Source organism: Diabrotica undecimpunctata, unplaced genomic scaffold (genome assembly GCF_040954645.1).
Source record: "Diabrotica undecimpunctata isolate CICGRU unplaced genomic scaffold, icDiaUnde3 ctg00002668.1, whole genome shotgun sequence".
NCBI lineage: Eukaryota > Metazoa > Arthropoda > Insecta > Coleoptera > Chrysomelidae > Diabrotica > Diabrotica undecimpunctata.
This window is the reverse complement of record NW_027313875.1, coordinates 1-13,651: the sequence shown is the minus strand read 5'-3', so window position 1 is coordinate 13,651 and position 13,651 is coordinate 1. Positions and strand designations below refer to the sequence as shown.

The 13,651-nt window shown below is 33.7% G+C and overlaps 1 long non-coding RNA gene across 1 annotated transcript; it reads left to right on the top strand.

Annotated features, from left to right (window-relative positions):
* The first annotated feature begins 500 nt into the window (after positions 1-500).
* Positions 501-11,035, top strand: LOC140432054 (uncharacterized). Its single transcript, XR_011949760.1, has 4 exons — positions 501-726; positions 5,311-5,439; positions 5,498-5,653; positions 10,926-11,035. It is a non-coding gene; the product is annotated as an uncharacterized lncRNA (long non-coding RNA).
* The last annotated feature ends 2,616 nt before the right edge of the window (positions 11,036-13,651 follow it).

The following is a 13,651-nucleotide window of genomic DNA, read 5'->3' as shown; positions in this document are numbered from 1 at the left end:
CTAAATCTTCAGATTGGATCCTGCATCCTCCCATTGTTATTTCTACTACTGGTGGACTTGTCTCCCGAGTGAACATTATGAATTGCGTCTTTTGGGCGTTGATTTTGATCTTCCATTTTTCGGTGTATTCTGTGATTCTTCAGAGATCATTGTTTATGTTTTGGACTATTCTTTTATCATGCTTCCTTACTGGGCTGTAACTTATTCTTGGATTTGTTGGTAGGTCTGAAACAAAAAATGTTGTATATAAAATGGGCCAGAGTATACTGCCCTGAGGCGTCCCTTCTTGGATTTTTTGAATTCTGTCTTTTCTGGAACTAACTTGTGATAAGAGTACGTGTTGTGCGGAGCGCTGACAAGGACCGAGGCGATCGTTACAGGTATTGTTTGATTAGTCCAGAATAACTTCAGTTTACGAGATGAATCTTCAATTTGTCTCTTCCTATTCTAAAAACTCTAGAATTTCCAAAATGTATCTACTTTATTTTGTTTTCAGATGCCCAGCAAACTGTTCGCTGCGATTACCAGGAAAAAGACGTTCACATACAATGAAGAAACTACAAGTTTGGCAAGAGTGCTCTCCTTGGTAGATCTGATTGGTCTAGGTGCTGGTTCTACACTAGGTCTGCGGAGTCTACGAACTCGCAGGATCTGTTGCGAAAACCTATGCAGGTCCAGCATCTGCGATATCGTTTTTTATTGCAGCTATAATATCGCTACTTGGAGGTTAGTGTATAAAAAAATTGTTTACGATTATTTAGAAAACTAAAAATTAGGACTAGAGCTAAGAATATATTCAGTTTTTACTGTATTAATAACCTTTACCGTCTAGTAGGTTTCTTTTTTCCATTGTCCTGACTACTTTTTCTCTTTCTTCTTCTTCAGTGATAAAACAATGGAACGGGGTGGAGTCCCCTTTCACACTGTAACTCTTGAAAATCTCAGTCAGGTAAGAGGAGAAAAGAAACAAAGCAAGATATTAATTTTCCATGGTATTTTAGCAAAATGTTCGTTTTGTAGTTACAAAACAGCATCAGTCCAAATCTGCAAGAGTAATACTGTTTTAAAGGATTGGTAAAGCTCTTTAAATTAAAAGAGGAGGAATAAAAGTGACCTCTCATGTTGATTGAAAGGAGAATAATAATGTGTGACTTACATGAGCAGCAATACAATATCAATGGTATACTTTTTCCAATGTCAGTTTGCCAAGCGTCGGCTTTTGAGATTCTTTGATACCAATGCCGACCATTGGCGTGGAAATTAAGAAAAGGGATCAGTTATCAAACGCATATTTCAAGAAAAATCATATAATTTTTATTAATTTTTACATAATTATATTCAGGAAAATTTCTCAACTCTGAGATACAAATTCAAAATATCACCTTTTGTGCTCCAAAAAATATTTTTTAGGTTTTTGGGTGACTCTAAATAAGATGTATGTCATTTTTCTCAAAAGTTAATAGTTTTGGAGATATAGGCGATTTAAAATCCGAAAAATGCGATACCTAATATGCATTTTCGAGGCTTGAAAAATATATAAATGAGTATTTTTGTGATTCAAGAGTATCTAAACTAAAGTCTCAACATTGATTTTGGTGAGAAATCGAAGCAATATTTTCCGTAGCCGAAAAAGGTGATCTTTTGAATTTGAATTGTTTCCGGCAAAAATGTCCGGCACCCTTCAACCTTCGATTTGTTTAAACGGGGCATTTTTGAATAGGACTCTTCAAAGGACAGAATCAGTTTTTTTTCAAATGGGAGCGGGCTCACAACATCGAATAAATAACAAATGAATTCTTTCAAATTAAAGCTTGTTAATTTTAGTGATTTATAAGAATATTGGACTTATTATTTAGTTTTTACATAAACCATAATATTTTTTTTACAATTATCTGTAAATAATGGCTCATTCTGTCAGAAAATTTTAAAAGATTGTCTATCCAGCAATTAAGATAGTCAACTGAAAATTAATTTTTAAACACGGCCTACTGTTAATGCACAAACAGGGTGAATCTTCAATATTTTGCTTCGAGTTAGAAATATCTGAAAAAGTTATTTGGAAAAGATGTTCCAAATATTATTATAACCCCACATAACAAAGTTATATGTCAAAATTCGCACTTTTACTTTTTTCATTAATTGAAGAGCTTATTTCCAAAGTGTCTTAAATCCAAAATTTCGATTTTTTTAATTTTCTTTTTTTAAACTTTATAGATTTCTTCAAGTCTAGAATAAAGTTATTTGTACCAAAACAACTTCTTATTTACCATTTAAAAGTGCATATAAAAATTGTAAAATTGTATAATTTGTATGTTAAATTTGTATGAAAATCTGTAATTTCATGGATTTCATTATATGGATTTAAGACACTTTGGAAATAAGCTCTTCAGTTGTAGTCAGGATTCTAAAACGGACAGTTGGCTGTCCCGAGATGCATCTTTAGACAGCCAATTGTAGATTTAGGATCGAGATTACAAATAATACTGAAAAACTAAAATTGCGAATTTTGTCATGAAATTTTGTATGTGCGGTTACAATAAGTGGAACAACTTTTCCAAATAAGTTTTTCCGATTTCTCTAACGCGAAGCAAAATATCGAAAATTTACCCTGTTTGTGGATTCGCAGTAAGCCGCGTTTAAAATTTAAATTTCAGATGACTATCTTAAAAAAATGTGCACTATCAACATGTATGACTGTGCAAAATGTCAAATCTGTATGTATTTTAGTAGCTGATATATAGAGGTGCCTTCATCTTAAATGCGACATACTTTATAATAATGAATACTAGTGTTCAAGATGTATCGCGATAGCTGTAAAGAAATTAATTAGAAGGACTGAAAAGAATCGTCAGAGTCTTCTGAAGTCGAATCGTTCCCAGGTTGGATAACTATTGGTGCTATTGCCGGTAAAACAGGATATTCGTTTTCTATTTTTACAACATGAGCTTCGCAATTTTTCCACACATCGCTATTAATGCCACTAATTATTTCTCGAATATTCTCAATGGCCATTGCGCTTAATGTTGGTGACTGATTATATTTTCGCAATCGTTTTTTTACGGTACCCCAAACCATTTCAATTGGATTAAAAATGTAATAGTATGAGGGTAATCGCAAAAGAGTATGGCGTGCCTGCTGCAAATGGTGTCAATAACGTATTCGTTTTTAAAATTCCGACTTTTGATAATTCTAATTAATTCTTTCTTTACTGGAATCTTTTAGGAACAGTGATGTTTTTAAGTTGCATAAATTTTAAAATTTCGTCCTTTTTCGTGTTATTATTAGGTATTTTATTTAATATGCGGGAATGATACGAAGCATTATCCATAACAATCACTGAATTCGGCGGAATATTGGGCAAGAGTTGTTCAACAAACCACTTTTCAAATAAATCGGCCGTCATATCTTCGTGATAATCGGCAGAAGACTTTGTTATATTTTTGGCCGACAATAGCAATGCATTAGATACAATTAGAACAATTGCATTATCAGTCATCCCAATATTTTCTTTTTTCAAACACTCATACATATTTAAGACTGGGATTGTACGTGCAAATCTTTATTTTTTAATTCGGAGCTGTCATTAACATAATTGTCATTATTTATTGATAACACAGAAGTTGACGCATCTTAAAAAATGCCATCCTAGAAAAATATAATATTACTTACCTTATAATAAGCCTCCGCCTCTGCAAAAGGAAATATTTTAGGGTGTCACATAGCGAGACAAACAGGTGTTCATTACGATTTATAGCTTTGCGCTTCGCTGTTGCTATAATGCATGAGTTTAAAATTAGTGAATATAACTTTAATACCATATTAATATATCTGCAATTTTTCATGTTTCCAGGTATGGTATAAAATCAATGAAATTTGGAAAAAAATAATACAATTCTTGAAACCGTTTTTGAGAACTTGGATTCTTAAAAGTTGTCTGATTTCTTAAAAGTCGATCATTATATCTATAAAAGTATTACCGCTAAATTCACCAACATGGCAACGTCGATATGGACGGAAGGTTCAAATTCTCTCCAGACTACAATGTTGCCGATATTCGAAAATTACTTAGAGTATAAGTAATATATACAAAGTTCACGGTTGCTTTAATTCATTAGTGAAGAGTCCATGGAAATATTAGTACCTAGTTAATTAATTTATAGATATATTTTTTGAGAATATGTTCATATTATTTTTTAAGAGTGTCGTTCGTTGACTAGCAATTGAATAATAACGAATAGAGAATAGAGCATATTTTTTAAATATAACCTTAGGAATTTTAGGAAATATGTCTGACAACCTTGATTTGAAAGGCGGTCTCTTTGATACCAGAATGAGGCATGTTTATGTTGGAAAATTATTAGTGGTTTACTATAATAACAGCTAGCAGTGTTACAAAGAATTCGTTCAAAAAATAAACAATTCACATAGTGCAATCATATTGGTAGGATTACAATCACTTACTTAATCCATGTAAAAACAGATTTAAACAAATATAGTTGAATTATAAAAATAGAATTAATTGAAAAAAAAAACTTGGAAAACAGCCGCCTGGCAATTATTTATTTAAGCACAAGTAAAAGCAACAACACACAAAACATGTGTCTATTTTCAAGTTAAAGTAAAAACTATTATAGTGTAGCTACATTGATATGTTCACATGATTACTAAAAAACAATTAATAATTACTTGTTTAAAAGGCACTTAAAGTGCATAGCGACAAATTGATGATTTACGGAATTTCTATATTAATTGCCAGTCACCATTGTGGCATTCTAACAAGCTGTTCGTAGAAGAACCGGCGCAGAAGGGAGTTCAAAAGCTCAATAGGTGAGAAGAGATGATAGGTGCCGCGAAAATTTAAAATTGGTAGTGTATATTGTCCTACAAATTGGATGTATTTAACAAACTTGCCCTAACCTGTGAATCTAAAGTTCATCTTGTTTTGTTTCTTTTCTCCTCTTATCTGAGTGAGATCTTCAATATATAGTGGTATATATTTTGTCCCGTCTATTTTTAAATATTTTAATTGTTTATTAATATTCTTGACCTATTTGAGGAAGAGGATAAGTGAGTGATTATTATTAAATATTATTGAAGTAAGCACAAAACTTTTTTTGCAAAATTCCGGATGCCACTTCTCACATCCACCGCAAAACAGATCCGCCATGGTCTATGTAATGATTATATAGAATTATAGATCATTACAGTGGGTTTGACTATGTGTATCATTTAATGAATTTTTAGTACAGTATATTTTTTATAAAATTTAAACAGTTTTGATATCTATTACCTCAGTATTTTGTTTTTTAGGATTATGCTATGCAGAATTTGCAGCTAGAGTACCAAGAACTGGATACGCCTACGCTTACTGCTATGCGGGAGTAGGAGAACTAGTCGCATTCGTAGTGGGATGGAATTTACTTTTGGGGGCAGTATTGGGTAAGCTGATTTTATTTGTGATTTTGGGCCAAATACAATAGAATCTTTTTACTTTTAGGAGCTGCCAGTGTGGCTAGCGGAATGAGCAGTTATATAGACGCTTTGTTTCAGAAAAAAATTGCTTTAACAATTGCAAGCTGGTTTTCCATCGATGTGCCTTATCTCACACACACTCCAGATGTTCTGGCTCTAGCAATCATTGTACTTCTTACAAGTAAGTACTAAACTCAGCAATACTTTTTTATTCAAATAGCTCTTAAAAGAGTCAAAAAATGTTTCATAAAATATTAGTAGTACAAGGAATGTCTTTTATGTTGTTAAAAATAACATTTTGCAATGGTTTATCACTTCTCGTGCACTGTTTATTTAATATGGGAAGTGTAGACTTGGGACAAGTATGTAATACAGGAAGAAGTAAAAATATCCCAAAATAAACATATAATACAAAATTACACAATGTGTACACATATTTTAAAACAATAATGGTTCATGTTATAGGTTCGGAGTTTCTTTTAACTTTTTGGATATTTTGTACTCAATATCTGAATTTTGCCATTGACCGAAATTTATACCCACAACCGAAATTGTGAATTTCGTTTATTTCTCACAGTGCGTTTCGGGTATTTTTGACGTGCACAGAACGAGTTGTGGATAAATTACAATGACCCACAATGCGAAGCTACGAAGGCCGTCGGAAACACACGACGAATTTCGCTTTATTACCAATATAAATACCCACAAAGGGCTGACCACTTGGTTGATATTTTTTGTCTAGTAGGTGCCCCATATATCTTGCAACGTGATAACGGCCGTGAGTTCGCTTATTGTAGAGCTGACTACTATATGGCGTGGTCTGAAAATAGTTTACGGTCTACCAAGATACTCATAAAGTCAAGGCTCTGTCTTCTTCTTAACGTGCCCTATCAAGTCCCCTTGACGTTGGCAATTAACATAGCGAAACTGTCTCTGTTTTGAGCTATTCTAAAGAGTTGCTCACCTGTCCTCATTCCTGTCCACTCCCTGATATTCTTCAAGCAAGAGGCCTGCTTTCTACCAATTCCTCTGCGTCCTTCGATTTTACCCATCATAATAAGTTGAAGAATATTATATCGGTCTCCCCTTACTACGTGTCCAAAATAAGCCATCTTTCTATATTTGATGTTATTAAGCAGCTCGCGAGCAGCATTTGCTCTCTCAAGGACTGCCACATTTGTCAGCATAGCCGTCCATGGAATTTTTAGTATACGTCTGTGCAGCCACATCTCAAAGGCCTCCAGACGATTAATGATGGATATTTGTAACGTCCATGCTTCGACACCGTATAAGAGGACTGACCAAATGTAGCATTTAACCATGCGCTTTCGAAGTTGAAGTTGCAAGTTATCATTACAGAAGAATGACTTCATTTTTAAAAATGTCGTGCGGGCTATCTCGATTCTACGTTTTATCTCTTGATCTGGATCTAGTTGTTTAGTAATATGGCAACCAAGATAATTAAAACTGGACACTCTTTGAATTATATGATCATCAACATATAATCGTGCATCTTGATGTGCTAAACGGCTAAACACCATGTGTTTTGTTTTTGAACAGTTTATGTTTAGGCCAAACCCTCTTCCCACTGTATCAATGGTACTGTATCAAGGCTCTGTAGAGAGGGCTAATCAAGATGTCCGGAATATGTTGATTAACTCGGTAAATGGTAATAATAATACAAAATGGTCCAAAGGGTTGAGATTTATACAGTCCAAGAAAAACAGATCTTTTCATAGAGGAATTGGTAGGAGTCCTTATGAAGCCGTGTTTGGCAGCAGACAAACAAATGGTTTAGAAAATGCACACCTTCCGAAAGATGTTCTTGATAAACTACAAAATGAAGAAGACTTAGAAGAATTAATAAATAGCATGGAAAACAAACATGATGATTATTTAAAAAATGGAGGGAGAAAGCAACAATGTAAAACCCTGCCAAGAGAATTTAGACTCAAGACAAATATATGATTAAACCTTTAGAAATCCTGGATAATAATAACCTGATTAAAAACAATAAAGATGCACCCTATATACAAGAAGGCAAAGTTGACGGCAATTTCAATGATGATCAGTTAACCCAAAGAAGTAAGAGAATATTGAATGAGAGAGAAGAATCACATAAAATGAGAGTTCAGGCATTCAAATAAAAGATTTGCTCCTTTAAAAAAGGGGACTAATCTCTTCAGTCGAGAGGCGGATGTTGATAGAGGTCGATTAACTCCAAGAAATGTATTAGCCATTGTTTCTGAAATTAATAATGATGGCTTACACTTAAATATTTATACTTAAAGGAACTCTTTCAAACCGATTAGCAATTCATGTTTAAATCAAATGATATTAGTAGTAAAAAAATACCCTTGAGAACTACAGCAAATATGTCATCCAAAGGTTCTGGTCAAGGTTTTCTCAGATGCAATTGTAAAAGGTTTTGTGGCGACAAGAAATGTTCCTGTAAACAAAGGAACAAACAATGTAATTCAAAGTGTCATGGATCGCTGACATGCAAAAATAAATGAAATTTGTTTTTAACAATTTTTGTGTTTAAAACTTATTTTTATCTGTATTTTTTAAATAAAATTAGAAGTTTCGTTATGTGGGTAAATGTATTTTTATTAGCATCATATACATATTTTATAGCCATCATTTTTATTAACGTACTAGCGGACCCAACAGACTTCGTTCTGTCAAATAGATTTGGAATGTGGCAGTTTATTTCTTTAATTCTCCTGAACAGAACCGTCACCATGATGATAGGGCGGTGTGTGAGGGTCAGCTCTGGTGACCTAAGTATCTTCGCTTCCACGAACTTTGGCCACCCTTTTGGACCCACCAAAAACCCCGACTGGGATGTTTGCCAGAGGGCTCAAACTAAGAGGGGAACTTAAGGTTCAAACCTGAAAAATAATCTAAAGGGATAGTGGGAACCCAAAGGTGACAAATATTTATAAAGTGGGTGCTTTAATGACAAAACATAGAGATAATTAACTATTTATTATTATTGTTATTAACATAAGGTTAATAACCGATGTAATAAAGAATAATGAAATAAAACGTATATAAGTATTTTCAGTAATCGCTTTATTGTAAATCAAGTGAATCATAATTATTAATACAAATCTGTTTTATTTTTATTGTAGTGCTTTATGATATACAATGTTTTTTGTTTGATTATCTGGTGAATATACAAACAAATCTGATGATTTTCCAACACGGGAACACGCAACTGTTTGCCTCGCTGAGTCCAGCGAGTTTAAAAATTACTCTGAGATAGCGCGTACATCATCTTTTTAGTAGCCGAATCATATATCCTCAATTATCTCAATATATCCTCAATTCGCTTGTAATTTGTTCTTGAATTTTGAAATTTAATCCATTTACATATATGTTTTTTACAGCCAATATAGCCCGTTCGCTAAACCAATCATGGTTTCTGTAATTTTGAGCAACATCTGGAAACGCCTTTTGAATAAGTTCATCTTTTGATCGAGTAAACTGACAAAAACTTTGAGGAAAGTTAATGCAACCAGTCAAGGAGTTATAGACTCCATTTTTTATAGACTCCAGGAAATTTGCCATTACCAATGTCAATGAGTTGTTTAGAGAATGTGTCTCCAGATTGGTCATTTTGCAACTCGACACGCATATTCTTGCTTAAGTGTAATACCTTGACATGTGTCCATAAATTGGAGGACTTTAAACATTCATTGAGTTCATCAGCTGGCGTTGATCGTGGAATCACTGGCAATATTTGACGAAAATCTCCTGCTAATAAAATCATTGCACCACCAAATGGGTTATGATTGCTCCGTAGTTCTTGTAAAGTTCTATCTAAAGCCTCCAAAGATTTTTTATGTGCCATCATGCATTCATCCCAAACAATCAATTCACATTGCTGCAAAACCTTTGCCATTGCAGAGTTCTTCAAAATGTTGCAGTTTCGTTGCTTTGCATTTTTAATGGCAATTTTAGTGCTGAATGGGCTGTTCGACCACAATCAAGCAAAGTTGCTGCAATTCCCGACGGAGCGAGTGCAAGTGCAATTTTATTTTGTGAGCGAATTGTTGCTAATATCAATGAAATCAAAAAAGTTTTTCCTGTACCACCAAGTGCATCTAAGAAGTAAATCCCCTCAGTTTTATCATTTGTTACTTTTATATCTGTATCAAATACATACTTCTGTTGTTCATTCAATAGTGGTAGATTTTTTTGAATTAATTCTTTTAAAGTGTTAAGATCATACAGCAACTCTTGGATGGACGCCTCAAACGTCGTCATTTGAAAGCATTTGTTATATTGTTAGATATTTGACAAAAACTGTATGGAATCTGGTCCTATTCCTGAAACCAATGAGTACAATGGCTCTGGTGGTGGATCCAATGGTATCAATTTCACTTTTCCATTCGCGCAACACAATCCATTGGCTTAATTTTTGTATTTCAATACCTTACAATTAGAGCAAACCAAGTTCATAGATCCAATAGTAATACATTGGTAGTTACTGTAATCAATTGACAAATCGTAATTGAAAGCAGCTCGATTCAAACTCGCACGATTATTAGTTGAATCTCTCGCTCTCGCTTTGTGCAGCGACAATAAAGCGCAAATTGACTCTTCGGCGTTAGGAACACACGTACATTATTTAGACAACAGTGTGTGCTTGTAATTTAATATAAACTTTATTGAATAGCAATTAAGTTCAAATTGACTCTACATTTCGTTATAAAATATTTGTATGGGAAAAAGAAAAGGGCTGTTTTAGAGTTTTCCCGGAAATTATTCAAATTTTTCTCCCCTAAAAACCATCCTTAGACTTCAAGGAACATTTTAAAAAAAGAATTGTTAAGATTGGTCCATGCGTTGTTGAGTTATGCGCTTACCAATACATTTTGCGAATCATTTTTATATTATAGATTTTTTTTACATTTTTTAAATTAGAAGTTTCCCTTTGTGGGCTTTGTATTGCCCATAACGCGAAAAATCGTCATGTGTGTCCGACGGTCCTCCTATTGTCGCATGTGAGTCTTCGCATTATATCCACAACGCATTCCACGTCAAAAATACCCGAAACGCGATGTGAGAAATAAACGAAATTCACAACGCATTGTGGGTATAAATTTCGGTTAATGGCCGAATTCCGTTATTGAGTACAACAGATGCACAGTTCAGGTGTTTTCGCACTTTGGAAATGAACCATCTGAAAGAACAAATCGAAAGCTAGGGATAACGTTAGTTGTGGGAAATTATTTGAATATGCCTTTTCACATTCTTTTTTAGTCTTTACTTACAATGATAAGAAAGGAAATCTTTTTGGGAGACTCTAATAACATAGCGATAACATTCTTGCACAATAGCATATTACTGAGATTTAGATATCGTTTGTAAAAACTTAAAAGATACTCTTGACATTACTCAAAAGAAATTTTTTTATTAAATTTTATGTATTTTTTTTTTAGTTCTTCTATGTGTTGGTATGAAAGAATCTTCTATGTTCAATAATATTTGTACTGTCTTGAATCTACTGACGATATTTACTGTCATTGTGGCGTGTGCTATAAAAGGTAAGAAATATATTAATTTTTGTAGTTATAATATGATTTATAGCGAATAACCAACAAAGACTATTGTTGCTCAAAGTGGAATTTTTATAGTTCAATTTTTACGTGGTGTCAAATGAGAATTGTTCTTTGTTACCACAAGATACAAGTTTGTGCTTAAACTAGAACATACTATATATATATATATATATATATATATATATATATATATATATATTGAACAGGCTATAATGAGTCAGTTTTGAATGACTTTCGCACTGTTTACAGTGGAACCAGTTAGTTTTTCTGAAAAACTTACGTTACGTTACGTTACGTTCATCCATTTTACAAGAGCTTTGTTAATTAGAAAAAAAAAGTAGATTCATTCTATAGTGATGCTGATCCCTCTTGAGTTCCAGAAACTCATCAGTACCTACTCAGTTCTTGATCGTGTTCTTTCACTTACTCTTTTCCATCACCATCCCATGGATCTGACCAGAGAAACAATGTTCTTCACAACGCAGGCCTTAAGTTTCCTAATATTACTTATAAGTTGCGGATCTATAGTCTAAATAAGAGGAATAGTATTCAGTGAAAGAAGAATAAAGTCAAACAAGATATAAATCTTAAACTTTATGGAGAACCTGTTCGATTATCCATTAGATTAGACAAATTTAAACAATTTAGTGATTCGTTGCCTTCTTACTCACGTCTTGTTATTTGTTCTCTACATGATGTTCTTCGAATAACGAATCTTTGGAATGTTTATCGTTATTATTTTCTCAGGTATTTATAGACGAACCTAACGATACCATTCCTCAAATAATGTGCCCACGTTTGTCTAAAACTCTTGACAATATATCTTTCACACCGGATAAAATTAAACATCATTTATGGAAATCACGCAATAATTCATCAACTGGATTAGACGGACTCACCTCGTTTTTCTTCAAGCAATGTGCAGAATATTTAGCCATCCCTATATCTCTTATAATGAATGCTTCTTTTAATCAAGGTTCTCTCCACTCGTCCTGGGAATTGGCTTCGGTTACTCCTATATTCAAAAAAGAAATAAACTTGATTGAAATAATTATCGTCCGATCAGCCTGGTTCCTATCCTTATCCTAGTTCCATCCTCAACAGCATGGCTTTATTAAAGGTCGTTCAACGATCACAAACTTACTTCATTGTGTAAATGATTGGTCATTAGCTTTAAACAATCGAAATCCTGTCGATGTAGTCTACTTAGACTTCTCCAAAGCTTTCGACCGTGTTCCAAAACGTCGATTACTAGCAAAATTGGATCACTATGGTATTGGAATATATGTGGATTCAAGATTCTCTATCATACAGATACTTCAGGGTTCATGTTGGGGAAGACCACTCACTAGATAAGCCAGTCAAGAGTGAAGTACCACAAGGATCAGTACTTGGACCGCTACTTTTTTGTGTCTACACTGGTGATCTTTCGCTCATTGTATCCAGTAAGGTTTCGTTTTACGCTGATGATACGAAATTATATGTGAATCCAACTATTAACCAACATGTTCTTCAATACGATCTTGAGGCAATATTCAAATAATCCTCAGAATGGTTACTTCCGCTTAACATTGAAAAATGCGTTGTTTTAAATATCGGCAAAAATAACCCATCACTGCCGTACTTTATTAATGGACATTCCTTAATTTCGGAGTGATAATTAATAGTGATTTACAGACAGTACCTATTATTCTATCTACTACTGGTGTTATTCCCAAAAACCTACCAGATAACATAAAACAGCTGGGTCTAAATGAATATCTCTATAAGACCATGCAGAAAGCTGTACTCCTCGCGACGTCCAGATGTGTACGAAAATTTTTGGGAGATACTTCAGCATACCAAGTCACTTAGAGCTCGATAACATGGAAAAAGTCCCACCAGAGCTCAATATTTTTGATACCGTAGGTATCTGAGATGAGCGAATTTTCCCCTTAGGTGAGTATAAGCCGTATGGCTAAATCTGGATAATGATAAACAGCTGAAATTTTTGACACAAATTTTTAAAATAAAGCACACCAAAGTGAGGAAAGTGACGGGCCCAAAAAACAAAAGTCATGATGTCAATATACTCCAGTGGTCAGGAGACGAAACTGTTACTGAACCTCTAAAAATCATAGCGACATTTAAAATCGCCGGTCGCTTCAAATGTTATTTCTGAGCGAACGATTTTTTCCACACGAAAAGTGCTAATTAGTTCAAAATTACCTCAGCTACATTTTTTATTTTTTACGTCGTACAGATTCTTGGTAACTGGATGTCCTCTCCCCTTCCCACGTGGAGGGTTTAGGGAAAGTCAGGGGTAGGAGTGGCAAGCTTTTTTGAATATTTTTTTGGGTCCTAAAATTTATATTCTCAGCAAAATTCAGCTTGTGCGTATCCTTTTTCTCTGACGACTGGACTAATATTATTTTCTTTTTACCATCCTTACTAGTAAAGTCCTAACAACATTTTTGCTTATAATTTAATAACATTGCCGTATATATAAAGGTAATTTATGTAGTGGAAGAAAGTAAATCTGCTAAAAAATTTTTACAGTATACATATGTACTATGATAATAATAAAACCCTAACCTTTTTTTTAGCTGATACTCTGAGATAGCGCG